Genomic DNA, 17,669 nt, shown 5'->3' with positions numbered 1-17,669 from the left:
GGTTCAGTGAGCTGTGAATGCAAGCTGTGCTCACCTGTTTAGCTTATGGTGCATGCAATACCAACAGTCAATGACTTTATCACCCAGGCGAAGTCTTCCAAGGCTGATGGTTTAATCCTTCTTCGTGTCATTTTCTGTGTGAAAGCAAAATGTGTAGAGATCCCATAAATGGATGGTAGATGGTTCTCTCATCCATGCAAAATTTCATGGCATCCTCTATGTGATAGTAAATTGCATAGAGGTCCCGCAAATGGATGATAGGTGGTTCTTTCATCCATGCAAGAGTTGAGATGAGAAAGCTGGCATTGAGAAGGCAATATGGAATTTTGGTTAAACCCTATACAGGAGATAAAATGATACTGAAAGTCAAGAACCAACCATACATGCCATCATGGGTAGAAGAAAAGACAAACTAATCTTACAGGCACATCTGCTAACCTTAGACTATATGTGGGCAAATGCAAGTTTTGCCCAGAGAACCAAAATCCATATCCCTGTTGTCATCAACCAAAGCGAAAGATGAAGAAACAGCTGGCATTTCTAGAATGCCCAAAATACCAGGAATAGCAAAAGAAAAGTCTAAGCAACTTCCAACTGGGGTTTCAGTTATCATAGAAAAGTTGTTCACAAAGACAAAATGAATCAGTATAAAGCATAACATAGCAAAAGGCATCACAGACAACAAAATTTCTTATGGAATGCTTTGGGGTTCTTTTGCTCCTCTATTTGGAGTATCAGCTTGCAGAATGGCATGGCCAGAATATTTTAGCCTTTCATTTAGATTTTTACATGGTGTGTTTTAGTATCAACTCTTACATTGAAAAATGCTTAGATATTTCTCAACTCTTATATCTCTGCTAATATCTATTGCATGATATTAAGCCTTACATTGAAAAATGGCAAGATACCCCTCAACCACTTTCTAATTACACCACCTTTCCTTATATGTGTTGCATAATATTAATTGAAACAAGCTAATCAATATATTGTTGCAATAGTTGTTGAAATTTCTAAATGCTCAATTACCATTACTTAAGCATTTGTTGGTAATGATAAACAATCCATAATGACAGAGGTTGCATTATGCATGGTAGATGTAAGGATATTAATGTGCTTTGTGATGTGGTGAGTATATTATAATATAAATAATTTTTAGGTGAATTTATATGATAAGTACAATGTATAATAATATGTATTCACATGATATTATGTATTATGAAAAGCATTATTTATTTGTGAGTTACATTTTTTAATGATAAATTTTAAATGAATCATTGGTTTGTATTATTAAATTATTTGATCTAATATTTTTAATACATAAACATTAGAACAACACATTTAAAATATACTTTTATTAAAATAAGCTTTCTTTATGGAATGCTTTGCTTTTTTTTTATGTTGTTCATTTTTAGAAAGCTTTTTTGGTTTTTTTGATAAAGTTAATTGGATCATACGCTAAATAAGAGAGTAGGATAGAAACTTGGATTTATTGTTATTTCTCAATTTAAAGCTAGTTGTTGGTGGTTATGGCTTGATTGTGTTGACTTAATGGCTCTTGTCCTTTTTCTTCAATTACTTAATCAAGTTTGCAATTGACCTTAGCTAGTTTTTCTTCTTGTGAATGTAGTATAGCTTGGGCTATAGGTGTGGTGGAAAATTCTTGCTACTTTGGTTCTAGGTCCATAGTCTTTTTGTGCATTACTTCTTTTGGTCATGCTTGGTTTTGGCAAAAGCATTGGGTTGGTCATTTGCTCGAGGTTGGATTTCTTGAGAAATAGGTTGTGGATATTGTTATTTAAAAGGCACATTTGACAAATTCTTTTGCTTATATACCATTATAGGCTTCACAATCATTGATTTTTGAGGAACTATAGTGACTTTGAGGAGTATAGTCTTCGCCATCAACTCAAGTGACTATTCCTTCACAAAATGCTTTGTCTTTGGTTGTGAAGCCCTTTGTGGATTGACATGATGGATGCATTTGGAAAGCCGCAAATGATGATTTACTTGATAGTACCCCTACACCTTGACTAGGGCTTTTGACACACATCTAGGCAAAGTATGCAACCACCTATGGATCCTTCTTTATTGGGTCTCACTTTTGTACTTTTATTTAGTAGCCTTTGAGTTTGAGAATCGAGTAATTCCACCTTGGATTTGCCTTTTGGTCTCCATTAGTAATTGATAGTCTATTTGTTTTGCTTGGTGGGTTTTGACTCACTAATTGATTGTGCTTGTTTCATTAGCATATCAAGTGACTATTTAAGGAAGTTTCTACTCTTGTGCTACTCAAAATAAGAGATGGTGGGGTAAGGTCATTATATTCATTTTTTTCATTTAGTCAATTCCCTTGAACTAAAGGTAGAGATCGCTTTGGTGCATGAAGTCGTCAAGTGAATGTGCTTTTTGGTGTAGTTGCATTGCACTTTACTTAATACTCAAGTGAGTGACCCAAGAAGGTCTCTTTTCGTACATCTTCTCAATTCAAGTAGACATAGAAGAGTAAGCGAATGCTCTTGAATTTCATGATTACAATCAACTTCCATTTTCCTAGCAGAGTATATGAAATGCCATCTTCATGAGGTTTGAGCTTTGTGTTGGACACTAGTGGTGGTTGGCTAACGTTATACAAAGGTAGCATGGTACTGTGTTGAAGTTAGGCCCTTCATCTATGAGAGTGTTAGCGTTAGCCCCTTTTGACAAAGTTCATCTGACTTGGAGGCATATAGGTAAATTTATTAGCCCATCTTACCCTAATATGGAAGTTTGAGTATCTATTTGTACTTCCTAAGAATATGTGTACCTAAGGATTCTATTAGTACTTGTATCATTAAAGCATATGGGTTCTCATCAGAATGTTCTACTATAGCATATATTATACAGTAGTTTTCTACTTTATCTTGCAATATGATGGCATTTGTAGATGCAACTTCTTTAGGTCAAACTAGAGACTGATTAATTAAGGTAGTAGCAAGTTTAGCTTCAGGGAGAGGGATTTGTGGAATCTTTGTACCATGAGGACAATTGAATGCCTTATCTGCTTTCTAAAAGCATTTAAGACAAAAGCCTTTAGCCCTTGTTTTTTGATACAAGTCATTTCCCATTTTTGGCCTAGAAGCATTGGTATGTTAGAATGGATACTTAACTTATAATTCCACATGTTTGCTTTACCTATGTCTTCAAATATGTTGGCTACAAGATAAGCTTCTTGAACTGTCTTAGGCTCCCTTGTGCAAATTTGGCAATTAATGGGATAGTCTAATCCTTGCACGAAGCAGCTAGCCACTTGATCATGTTGCTTCACAGGCACATACAAGACTAAGAAACTTATTATGGCCTCTTGTAACATTGATCCCCTATTGGCTAAGCTGAAGAATTCATTCATCTTTGTTACCTTGTATCAAATGGGACATTATTGACTAGAAATCTTCTCTTTTATAGTATCACATGAAATTGTAGCTTCATTGATTTATTTAGCTCTACAAAGATTCTTCCACCGAATCTTTGCACCATCTACATATTTCACTTTGACCATGGCAAATTTAGGTCAATTCACAAAATTAGCTAATGAGAAGTAGTCTAATTCTATTTCTTGAGAGTGATTGGATTGAGATGGGTTTTGTATCAAATTAGGTGGGAGAAGTCAAGGGGTGGAATCACTATTATCTATGCCAAGTTAGGTTATTATGGCTTTAAATTAGGTGGGAGAAATCAAGGGGTGGAATCACTATTATCTATGCCAAGTTAGGTTATTATGGCTTTAAATTGTTCCATAGGAACATTCACCCCATTGATACGAATGGTGGTTTGTCTCATATGGGATTAAATAACACACAACTTTAGATTTTTAAGTATTCATGAAAAAGCACACAAAAAAGAAAACTAAAGGTTTGGTGAATGACTACTCTATGAGCTCAATTATATATCACCACTTCGGGAAATTTTGTTAATTTCTCTTTCTTTTTGTGATAATTTTGTTTGAATCACTTACCTTGTAGAAATAATGGTTCCCTAGGGCTCAATTAATTTCTCTTTTATTATGTCATAATTTTGTTTGAATCAATTGCACAAGTTAAGGGTTAATAAGTAAGAAAACTTAACTTAATTAACATGATAGAAAAATATCATACCATAATTATTATATTTAGCTATGATTTAAGTATATTGTGAAGTTATCTAAGCATAACCATTGTTGACATATTTTGAAATGTGTGAATATCCTTAGGACTGTTAGGGCACTTTTTTGCATCTCTATAGGAATACCGTGTTTTCCTATCACAATCTACTAGCAATATATAACTCTTCCTCTGAAAGGAGTTTGTCACACATGATATTTTTGGTAGGTCTAGCAAGATAGCCTAGACAATTTGCGAGCACTCTTAGGGAAGTAGGGGGCAACACATAGTTGGATCATGCGTAGAAGTTTTACATAGGGACCACAAAGTAGGGACTATATTTATTCTTGTAAATCTTTTGTAGAAACTTTATGCAAGTTGAAAGCCTCCACGACTTTATGGCTATTGCTATTGATGTGATGCATGTCATTAGCCAAAGATGCAATGCATATCACTAGCCAAAGCTTTAATAAGAGCATGGGGTTCATAATTCATTCTCTTTACCTACATTGTCTACTAAAAGTCCATATCCACTCAGACATCTATGCTAGTTATTTTGAGATTTTGCATATGAATACCTAAACATGACATTGCCTACATGGCAACCACACAAATTTTCTAAAAATATTTTTAAAAATATTATACATATTTTGCATGCTCCTTTCCAAAGGAAGTGCGGCGGTGCATTCTCTCTCTCTCTCTCTCTCTCTCTCTCTCTCTCTCTCTCTCTCTCTCTCTCTCTCTCTCTCTCTCTCTCTCTCTCTCTCTCTCTCTCTCTCTCTCTCTCTCAGCTCAAGTATTAGTTTGAGACCTCCATGTGCAAATTATTTAATGCCCTTTCTTTTGCACATATGCATAGGTAAACTATGCTCTTATTTATTGAACTTTTTCTTCAAAGAAAAAGTTACAAAATGGGAACCTAATTTCAATATTCCTGAGTAATGGGCCACCTATAACCTATGTGAAGACCCTTAATCAGGCCATGAAACACTAATGTAAACAAATATCAACCACCCACGAAACACTAATTATAGCACTCACACACACAAAAACAACATCATTAGCACAAAAGCACAATCACATTTTAAAATACATTGAATCTTGCATGAGCTGCATGTCTCCACACACACACACACACATGCATAGTCAATCAATAGTGCAAGGTAACATGTCAATAAAGTCATGAGTCAAGGAATGGTTGAGATGATGAGTAATCAAGAAGTTATTGATCAGGACCACCACTACTCACTCAATCCACTTTAGATAATTAAGAAGAGGTAAAAATTTCCCACCAAGAGAAAATCTCACTTACAAATTGCTAAGACCTATTGGCCCTTATGCATGTTAAATTGCATGTATTAAGTGTATGTCCTTCAACATCAAACTAGTCTAGGCTCTAAAAGCTATCAACAAGTGTCATTGTGTGGTGATACAAAATAAATTTGCCAAGAAGGGAGCTCGGGGCTAGGATTCAAATAGAATGGTAGATATTTATAATCAATCCATGGGATGAAATAAAGCCATGTGAGAGGTTGATTGATATATGCTAAGAAGCCCTCTGAGACCCAATAGCAAGTGTTAGGAATATTAATATGAAATCAAGTTGAGTTTAGACCTACATTTATATGCTCAACAAACTTAGGAGTTCATTGTATTCATTTAAGGTGCATTGCTTTGAGATACATTAACTTAAAATTTATGAGAATCAACCAAGTTTTGCAACACTAAGCTAACATATAGAGGGACAAGAGAGGGAGGGAGAGTGTGTGTATGTGTGCATACATGTGCATTGCATGCAAGAGTGATGGAGAGCATATTGCAAGAAAAAGGGTCACAAATGGAAGAATAGAGTGGACATTAATTTATTAATTTTCACCCACATGTATCATTAGATATGAGAACCCTATTAGATAAACACTATTAGGTTCTTTGTGCCTAGATTCTTTTAGTGCTTTGCATGATTTTCAAAGCATCAATATCAATAACAACTAGGAAAATTCACATCTTAATGCACATTTCATGTGGCAAGAGTGTTCGTGGGTAGTTAAGTCATAGAGAAAGCAACTATGAGAGACCCCACAACTTTTATGTTGTGCACAAGTATTAATTCCCTAATTATAGGAGGTTAAGAAGTATCAATTGCCTCCTTGCCAACAATGCCAAATCAAAGAGCACTAGTAGCCAAACCATGTGGAGAAGCAATGTGTCCCCAACCACAACAAGGCGCTTCTCGCTCATTGCAATCCATGGAGGCCACCTTCTCATTAGTGTGCAACATTGTGCACCTCTCTTGGTCCCTTTACATCCATGTTGGTTGTCATTCCAAGTAGTAGCAATAGTTGTAGTGCTTCACACCAACAATCACTATCTTTCTCATTTCTTTGTTAATCTCCTTGGTCCATTTCCCATCTAAAGCTTAGAGAATTTGTTTGGGAAATGGCACATGTAGTATCGTATTGTGATAGTTGTAGTGCTGAATAATTTCTATTATGTTTCCACTATCAAAGGTCTACTGTATCTACCCTAAAACCGCTAGGGTTCCGGCAAGAATAGATTATAGTAGAGAGGCAATAAATTCAACAAAAGACAAAGGCAAGAATAAATAAGAACATAAGAAATAGAGGAAGCCGATTCTAGCAAGAAGAGATTATAGTAGAGAGACAATAAATTCTACAAAAGACAAGGGCAAGAATCAATAGGAACATAAGAAATAGAGGAAAACCAACTATAGATTGTATTTGTCGAGTAAGAGCTTTGGCTCAGATCTAATACAACATATATATCTACTTATAGACAATAGTTTTGAGGCCATGGCTAAGAGAAATCTAGATTTAATTCAACCCAAAAGTTTTAGTGACTGCTATATAAGAATTCAAGCACAAAACAATTTGTTTGCGGTCAAAATTCAAGCCGAACATGCATAGAATAGCCCTATAAAAATAGCTCACATACATCAAAATAACATGTTCTAGAGCTTCAAAGTCCATTTTCTCAACCTAAAATCCATGTTTTGATTCATTATATCAGCACAATAGGTAAATCTCAAATTTGTCCACGATAATCATCTAATTGGGACAACTAAGAGCAATAGATTACACTCAATTCAAGGTAGAACTCCATGAGCAAGCTATGATAGCTATGAATAGCTTGTTTACTCTAGTTAGTTCAATCTCCATAGCAGTCCAAACGTACACGGTTCTACCTCTTTTCATGTATCCACACACGCTAACAAATTTTCTTCAGTTTTTACATTGTATTACCATAGCTTTTCCCTTGAGTCCGTATCAGCCAAAAAGCTTGCTTTACTTGTTATCCAACCTTGATTTATAGTCACTAGAAAACAAGTCAAAATTTGCACCAAAATTTGCATGACAATACTTGGGCGCTTCACATTGCTCAAACTCTTCATCTACTTGTCTAGGGTTATTAAATTTGGCCACTTACTATATATGAAAGGGTCTTTGTTACTTGACATTCAATTACGGTGTGAATTGGCTTCAAGCTTCATGGACAAATAAACCACAAACAATGTCAATTCATTTTAAATAATCGCAAATGAAATCCTAACACTAATAGACATCCCAAAAGTTTATACTTGTAGACATAGAACCACATAACATCGACCCCCTCCAAACCTACACATCCTCTTCATAAGGTCTATTCTTGCTCTTGAGTAGGTTGGTCTTATTCTTCATCCACAATATCATCCTCTTCATATTCTTCAATGATGTCATGTGTAGTTCCAATCTCATGCTCTTCCTCTTTATAAATTTCAAACTCTCTTATCTTAAATAGTTTAATTTGTTTTCTTGTAATGGGTATATTTAGCTATATTCCATCCAACTTAGAAAGAGAGTATGTGGAATTATCATATGCATGTATCACAATATGCAGATGAAACCATCTCTTGGAGACTTTCCTAATAGTATTGTGTTGATTATCCAAAATTTTGTTATACACAAGTATGCAATCTTCTTCTTCTATAGCTCTTGGTCTAAGTTTGTGCCTTTTTCAAACCTATCCTTGTTCTGCAATCTGGCTTCTTTCAATCTTTTCACTATAAGCTCTTTGTCTTTTGACCTTCATCCCATTGACAAATCCTAGGAGCTAGCAACTCTTCCTTACTCATCCCTTCTTCCCATGGCAAGACATTTCATGTGGTGGCTGCATCTTTTGTTGGCATGATCAGTTTCTGCCGATGCACCAATTCTATTGGCATATACCTTATCGTAGCATTGTGAGTAGTATGATCCAACCCATAATGTATATGGGAGCAATCATGGCCATTCTTGAAAATCTTCCCTGCATGCCTTTGCTAAGGCCATGACAATTGGAGAATGCCCTCTTTCACTCTTCATGTTCCCCTCTTCAAAATTTCCCCTATATGCATTTACTAAAGCTATGACAATTGGAGGGTGCTCTCTTTCACTCTTCCCATTCCCCTCTAGATTATATGATGATGTAATTGTAATCTTAATTCCTGATCTAGAGATGTTAACCCTCAAACGAACAAGGTGGAAAATCCAAAAAATCTAAAGCAAAAGACAAGGCCAAGGCAAAAGTGAAACGGAAGACGAAGGCACGCCAAGAAAAATCTGGAAACACAAGAAGTGCAAAAAAGTCCTAAATCAAGGAGAGAGGCACACAAGAAAAAGTGCAAGTCAATACTTTTGTAAAAGAGCGCAAGGCGCACCATGATTTATTTTAAGAGTGTTGGGCTCTCACTCGTGCAAATTGTAAAGGTAGACGGGCGGTAGGAAGGAAGCTAAGAAGATAGGAGGAAAATGGGAAAAAGGGCCTATGGGCCATGTAAAAAAGGGGATAAGGGGATGACCACCCAAAAGGGATTTAGGGTTTTGTATATAAAGTTGAAAAGTGAATGAGAAGCTCATTCTTGTATGTGGCCAAAATTAGCTCTCTTCTTCTTCTTCTTCTTCTTTTTCTTCTTGCTTGCTTGCTTGCTTGCTTAAGCTTGTGCTTGAGAGAGGAAGTGTGAGAGTGTGAGGGATTGAGTGTGTGAGGGTGAGTGTGCTCGCTTGAAGATTGCACTTGGACCATGGAGCTACCAGAGTGCTCAAGAGAGGAAGCAACTCAATCAGGTATGGAGGCAAGCTCACTACACTCATAAAGAGAGATTGCGTGTCAACTATGTGAGAGGCAGCCATTAGTGCTCGGCTTGAAACGCTTGAAAGAATAAGCGGTCCGTGGGTCTTGGTAGTTGAGCTTAAGCTTTCCTCTACATTTTGGTTTGATTTTCCAAGACCAACAGATTTGAGTCTTGAGTGCTTGTGCGCTCCGAATCAAGCATTGAAGTAGGGTTTTCCCTGAACCGCTGCTTGAGGTAGATAGGTAAGAAGCGAGGGAGTTTGAAGAGATATTCGATCTCCTTAGCAAGTAAGTTTCTGGTTTTTTGGATTTGGAAAAGTAGGTTAGGGTAGTGTAGGTATTTTGCTTTGTGATTTGGATACATTAGGCCATGAAAGAAAAAAAGAAAAAAAAAACAAAGAAAAGCAGGCATTAGGGTTTCTACTATCATAACAGGGCAAGAGGGTTTGATTTGTTTGCCGATTTGTATTTTGGAGTTTATTTTCTATTCCAGGTATATACAATCCTTTATTAGAGTATATTCTTACATTTTGGAAGTTTGTGTGGCCCCTCATAATCAAAATCATTAGAATCGAGTTGATTTTTGTCATCGCGTTGTTGGAAACTAGTCTGCATGAATCAAACATTGTTACCAAAGTCTGATTCCCAGAATCGGACTTGGACCGTTTGATTTCCAAAATTAGACTCCCAGAATCGGACAGTCCGATTTTCAGACTTACCCTAAAAACCCGTCCGATCAGACACACGAGACTCGTCCGATTTGGATGCTCGGACAAAATCGAGCACTCAAAATCAGACTACCTGGGAATCAGCTGCATAAAAATCAAACACCAAAAAATCGAACCCTTCCTGAATCGAACACTCCAAAATTGGACACTTGTCAAATTGGACGTTCAATTCCCAAAACCGAACGCATAAAAATCAGACCACCCTAATCGAACCAACCAAAATCGAGGACCACTCAAAATCGGACGTCTGATTTTGATAATCAAACTCCAGAGAATCGGACCTCTAAGAATGGGACAGAAAATTGTCAAAATCGAACAGGTGAACAGAATACAGATTTGACACATCGAAGCCCTAAAACCGACCTAGAGACCATATAGAGCCGAAAGCACTTCATAGATCTATCACTAGGCTGAAATCTAGAGCAAGTAGTTCAAAACTTGGCTACGAACAGTCCTTCAAATTGCACATGGTGTTTAGTAGAGACCCTAGAACCTCAAAGGACCAATCTAGCTAACAAGATCAAAAAGGCCACACCACAAAAACATGTATATCTTGCATTCGGACTGCACATAGTCAAAGCGGAATGCAATAACATCAAACTACAACTAGGAGGATGACTAAACATGACAATCTTAACGATAGATGCACCTTGAACGGCACTACATAGATGACCCAAGACATCAATGGAGAATCCACATCTGGTTGTGCAGTTGGGGACTCAAAGTTATGTATTAGAATGCTTGAATTTATAAGCCAAGATCTAGAAGATGAAGACATAGTACCGCCTGCTTATCTTAGGGTTAAACTCATCGCAAAAACAGAGCATAGTGTTGATGCTCTCATCGATGAAGGAGCAGCTTTTAATATCTTGACCTATGAACCATGGACTTGCTGGACAGCCAGAGCTCACACCAACTAATGCAACTCTTAATCCTTATAGGGGACACCCACAAGCACTTATAGGGAAGTGCAAAATCCTTGTAACTATTCAAACTAAAATCTTGCATATCCTATTTCATGCTCCTCCAAATAGTGCTAATTGTGGAAAGGAAACCCTCCTAGGAAGACCCTTCAAACGGGTGACGAAGTGTGAGGCTGATTATGTAGCACAGAGGATACACTTGACACTATCGATTGTGAGGATAATCACAACCTTTAGTAAGGGTGACCTCATCAAACCTCGAGAGAAAGACAAGGAACATTCTGACATACCATGCACACCTAGTAATAATGAGAGCAAGGACTTGTTGAAAGAGTTGATACAAGCGCATGTTGAACAGAGAGAACCAATGAGCGAGGCCATGCTTGAAATAAGAAGGTTAGGAGACAATGCCAAGGATAGGCTTTGGACTTACAAATATCGTAGAAGACCACAAAAGAATCCCAAGCCTTATAAACGAAGATATCGATGGAGAGCCAACAAAACGCCACAATGGATATCCAAAGTGTTGCTACATACTCAAGGGTATATTACATAGGTAACCGATGGATTTGGGTACCAAAACCCTTTGCTAAACCATCTCGGTTAGTTGAAGGCAAGATCCTATCAAAAGTGAAGAAGTGTAGGAGGAAATCTAAACGAAATTTCAAGTCTCGAGTCAAAAACATTGGAGTCACTGAGTCCCTCACGATTGAAACCAAGAAACCAAGCATGACTATTCGAAAGGTAGATCCTTAGCCTAAAGTGCTTAACAAGAGGATATCATATGTAACTGTCGAGTGTGCACAAAGACCACTAGTGCCCAAGGAGCCTTTGACTTCACAAGAGGATAATGCGCACCACAAGCACAATGTTACTCATGATAAGGTTGATTTCTCAACAAAGCAAATGGTAGAATCATCTAATAGCCACGAGCAGATCTTCCAGTCAGTGCCAAGTCCACCTAGGAGTCCCAAATCTCCCACACCTTCTTTCTCTAAACTGACACAAGAAGCACAATAGCAGTCATTAAGTGCAACTGCTCAATCCCAATCTCTATCTCCATCTGAGCTTCCAAACATCCAAGATGCAGGATATGACACCACCCTTAGCTCTCAGCCTAAGGATATGCATGTGCAATCAACTGCGACTAGCTCAATCAATCTGCACAAGTGAATGCACAAAGGGCAACAAAATACATGACCACTTCTGATCTGCTTGAGGGCTTGACACCATAGTCTACCAACAGTAGCCAGTCCACTGATCTAGCTGCTACTACTTCCAATCAGGATTCACAGTTGTCATAGCCTTTGGCCGAGATGACGCCCCTTACGGAACATGTCCTTAGAAATTCACCTGTGGAAGAGGTGTTGCAACCAACATCCTTTACACCTCCAGCACTTTCAAAGCACCTAAAGCCTAGGCTTGAGGAGAAATCTCTCAAAGATTTGGCCAAGGAGATGGTGCATCTAACCAATGAACCAGAGATGAAGTGCATGATGAAGCTTGATCACAAGCTGACAACCGTCACACTTGCATACATCCATGCGGGCATTGGAAGACTGACACCAGAGCACTCAAAGCTCATAGTCGAACCCTTGACTTGGGACTAGCAACAACATGTTTGCTCCCGCTATGTAGCTATCGCGGATGAAGTCATAAAGGACATCCCAAAAGCCACTGCAAGAGAATTGTGCTTGTTGATACTCTCACTCTATACTACTCAACGTGAGACAAACAAGGAAAAGCTCGAAGTAATTAAACAAAAAGGGAAAGGACAAGGTAACTTTGTGCAGAAATGGTACTCCAACCAAAGTTTGGCAGCCAAAATTGGCCATCGACTAATGACACTCGCTAAGCAAAGGAAAGCCCTTTGGACATCAAGAAATGATCCCATGTACGTTGCCCTAACCTCATTAAGAGTGTTGGCAATGGTCCATGAGGTTCAAATTTTTGCCATTGTCCAAAAATATCTCTTGTACGATAAACTACTTCTAGAAAAAGATGTACACGTGGCTAGCGCTAGGAGTAGGGAGCATGGAGCTTGATGTTAGTGCATATGTCTTCTGCCTCACTCAAGACCCTACAATCCTAACTTTTTCAACTAGTTTTGTCCAAGCCTACATGATAGGAACCCTAAACTATGTCTTGGCTCTGCACTAGAGTCACCCAAACCTCTAGAGCAAGAGAAAAACAACTCTAAACACAACACCCACTTTGATAAGAAGCAATGGAGACATGTTCCAATGGATAAGGACAAGAGTCTAGAGCAAACACCCGACCAGGAGCAACTACCAATGGAATTGGATGAGGGGCTAAACGGAGAGGAATTAGTTGAAGAGCTAGACTCTCCAAGAAGAGAGGCAGTTGTACCCTCATAACCTCGCGAGGTTGTTCAACAGGCTACGGCTATGTCCCATAAGGACGCCAAAGAAAGAGAAGGCTGAGGCCAACCAAGCACATCAATGGTTGACCTAGTTCAAGGTCCTGAGTCTTTAAAGGATACACCTCAATTGCTCAAGAAAAAGAGGAGAAAACAACAAAAACAATTGCACTTGCAAGTGGTTTTAGATGCCAAGAAGATTGAGACCAAGAGTGTTGAAGAGATGCCAAGAAGATTGAGACCAAGAGTGTTGAAGAGATGCCAAGAAGATTGAGACCGAGTGTTGCAAGTGGTTTTAGATGCCAAGAAGATTGAGACCAAGAGTATTGAAGAGATGAGGAATAAAGCATCGAGTCCACCCATGAATGAACCCATTGCCATCTCTCCTAATGACGATGAAACCTCTAACACATCCATGTATTCTAAAAAATCAAAGCAACCATTACCATCAATGATTTCTTTGCAAAGCTCAATCCACCAACAACAGAACTTACATTGACCAATCAAGTGTGGATACAACACTGTCACAATAGGTTGACGAAACTATACCAGTCACATCCGAGGAGAACCATGACACAATAGCAACAAAGCCTCAGGAGAAACATGAAAACCACGAGGACATGAGCAATCCTAGCATTGACCAATCTTGATCATCTAGGCTTGAGTCCCCCAGCTATGCTAAATCCTAGGGAAACTCCCACAACCTTGCATGAGATAGCAACCGAGCAAGGACTCATCGAACATAGAAGGGTCACAAAGTGCTTGACCGAGTTGGATGCAAAACTCAAATTATTTGCACATGCCTACGTCCTTGTGGACATGGGCACATTCCCTAGGGAGTAGCTTGAGGAATATTTGTCATATCTGCTATCCTGGGAAGAGCAAGAATATCTTAACGAGCACTATGACAAGCTCCCACATGAAGGCATACAAGTCATCTCTAACGAGGAAGTCGATGAACTATGCTTAACTATGACATTCAACAAAGCGCTTTGCCAACCAAATTTCTTTGAGATAGAGCAACTAAAGCAACAATCATAGGGTCGAAGTCAATTTGAAAAACTTTGGTTTGAAAACCATGCTACAACGGTCGAACTTGGAGCCGGCAGTCTTAGAGGAGCGACTGGCCCAATGGTGGTCTCAAAGAGACCCAACCTATGTGGCACTAACTTCCTTTTGAGTACTGACTACCGTTCAAGGTATGGACTTAGCTAGAACTAGCCAAGGAAACTCTCTGATTGATAAAATTCTCACTAAGGAGAAGCTGTGTGTTGCTAGTTGACTCGGACAAAGGCACCATCCTACTCGATGTTGCAAAATATCTATTGTTGCTGAGTGGGCAGCCAGGATTACTAGATATGTATGCCCCACTCCAGTACAATCCTAAGTTCTAGAATTGGTTTTTATCCTCACGAAGTGATAGGGATTCATAAACGTGTACATAAATAAACAATGTGTTTTGTGACTATGTATAAATAATACCAAAAGAAGCAAACCCAGCACACACACAAGCAATGATAATCAAGTGCAGGTGATATGCATTGAAGTCAATGCTATGGGATTTAGATCAATAATGCATTTTTGAGCTGCACATGTTCATTATGGTTGAAGCATATGACTTGTATGTACTCTCACGAGTTGCCAAGTGAATGCAGGATGATAGAGGTCTCTGTACGAAAGTGTTCAATGTCCAAGTCACCACAAGACCACCAACCCCACAAAGAGCCATTATGGAGAAAGCAATAGAAATACCGAGAATAAAGAGCCATGACGGAAACCTCGCTTGTTGGAAGAGAAAATCACCCTTGCAGAAAGCACACATCGCATTTGAGCATGGCCCAAAGCATAATCATTGGCTACTCATTGAGGTCTCGAAAATGCCCTCTAAGAGATTCTAGAGAGAGAAAATATTTTAGAAAATAAAATTATTTTTTAGATTGTTTAAAACATTTATATTTTGATAAGTAAATATATAAAATTTTGTTAATAAGTCATTGTCGTGATATTCTCGTGGTCCCATCAAACCTAGAAATCTAGGCCACCATAAAGGTAGCAAAGATTGTCATAATGAAGATCTTACTCATCCTCATTAAAGTGAAAACTAATATTCAATTTGAATTTTGTTCGCCGTTTGATTACTTCCCTCCATTCTCACTCCCTTCTTTCTTTCCCATCCTTACTAGTTTCTTCTTTATTTTCCTTCTTATTTCTAATTTGCATAGTTTTTCAATCCAATCTTCTAATCACATCCTTAGCTATGGATGGGTCATCCAATGATCTCTATAGCTCTAGTAAAAGACCTCTCTATCATCTTCATATTGAGTTGGATAGTGAGTATGAACTAATAAGGAAGAGAACAAAACCCGTTACTATTATAGAGTCTATGAAACATATACTCAGGTTTGAAGGAAAGAAGAATCTTGATCTTTGGTTGGATGGTAGGCTATATCCCAAAGATCCTAGCAAAAATAGCACTCCGCCTTTCTATAATAGCTCTTCATTGTTGAGGTTCATTGTGGTGATGGTTTCTGGGTTATACACTTAACTTGGTTGTAGAAAAAGATGTTCTCAAATTGAAGTACCATCTTTTATCAAAACATAACAACGTGTCGTTGCAGAAGCTAGAGGGTTGTCAACAGAGGATTCATTCATTGGAGAAACACATCAAATCTTATCAACGAAAGAAAACTATTTTAGGCCTTCGAAATTGACAAAAGGCTCTTAAAAATATTGAGAGTCTCAAACGAGGAGGAGGTGGTTGCAGTAAAAGAATCTAAGTAGTAAGATATATTTTTATCACTTTAAAAATATTAAATATGGCTTTGTTTATAATTAATTGTATTGATTTGTGATGTTGATTTTGTTTAGGTCTCTTCTTCAACCGAATGCAAGTGAAAGAGATTCTAAAGTATCTCAATTTTATTATCATCTCCTTCCTTCAGTAGTTTCAAAAGATATTTTGGAGAAGAATAAATTTAAAAAGGCAAAGAAACAATGCTTGGAGTCATTTTTAAAGAATCATTAGAGGATTTATGAAACGTGATAACAGATTTTCGAAACCCTCTACAGGTTGACATTTTCATGTTTCATATGGCAATCAATCGTTTCATATGAAAAATAACAATTTTAATGATCTTTGATTCCTCCAAATACTCATTGAACTATTTTTCAAAGATTGCAAAAAAATAGTGATAATATAAGTTTGTTACACGAAAATTAAATTGCTTCCTCAATATAAATGGGCCTTGTTGAGAATATATGTACTTTGGGTTTGCAGTGCTTTGTTGAGGATGTAAAAGAGAAATCAAATTGCTTGGAAGAAAAATTTGCATAAACACGAGCATGAGTTCTTGTATAACGGTTACCATGCATTTGTTCAGAAAAAAACCGTGCACTCATTCAGAAGAGTTGTATTTATAATTAAAATGAAAAGACTAAAAGTTCTCTTTTACACCGAAAAGCGGTGCCATAAAAGCATCATCATGTCCAAAAATGACAGTGACATGTAGCACAAGTTTCGAGGCAACAACGGTCTATGTGGCGCATGTGCCAAGTTTATTGCGTATTATAGCAGCTACACGTGTGAACAAAGGTCCTTCTAAAACCAATTTTCGAACCACAAAAGTGTTTTTTCGAAGAGACCAAGCCCTTTCCCTCCTCCAAAACACCAGCACGATGCGACTTTGTCATAGCCAAAAACTCTTCAGCACCCTCTAGGACAAGGTAAGATTTCATCACCTTGCACAAAATGTGCTAAAGTCCCAAAAATGTAATTTTCTTAAAAATTATTGGTAAGCTCAATAGAAATGTTCATTTGATCAAAATTATCTTCGAAATCTTCTTTGAACCTGTCAAAAAAATTTCTTCAAAAAAACTTGACGACTAAAATGTGATAAGGCATAGCTCTCCCCATACAGACTTACCATCTCGCGTTTCATACATCGGGAAGGGCTCTACAACTGATTAAAATAGCTTAATCTTATGCTAAGATTGGTTTGAGTAACTAAATGTATTGAATACTATGCTTATGTGTTCAAGAAACAACAAATTTAAAAGATCTTGACAAGTCCAATAGCAAAATCATATTCTACTTGCTTACAGACTTATTTTTCAAATTGTTTCGAATTTGACCAAAATTTTCACCAAAAAAAGGTGACATATAAAATGCAAAAAAGCATATGTCTCCCTTACCTAGAAGTCCCAGGTCACGTTTCATAAGTCAGAGGGCTGTATTGTTCAATAGAAAGTCAAGTTGGAAGGTTAGCAAAACTTTTATGAATTATTAAAGTTTAATTTTATCATTTGATAAAATAAGTTATTATCAAAGTGTAGATATATGATTGGCTTGGGATTAAAACTATTTGAGTAGTGTTTGTTGACCACTGTGATTGCAAATGATATTATATTAGATTTTGGA

This window comes from Lygodium microphyllum, chromosome 5 (genome assembly GCF_053477565.2).
Source record: "Lygodium microphyllum isolate KBCC chromosome 5, Lygodium_microphyllum_v1.1.10, whole genome shotgun sequence".
NCBI lineage: Eukaryota > Viridiplantae > Streptophyta > Polypodiopsida > Schizaeales > Lygodiaceae > Lygodium > Lygodium microphyllum.
This window is presented reverse-complemented; position numbering follows the sequence as displayed.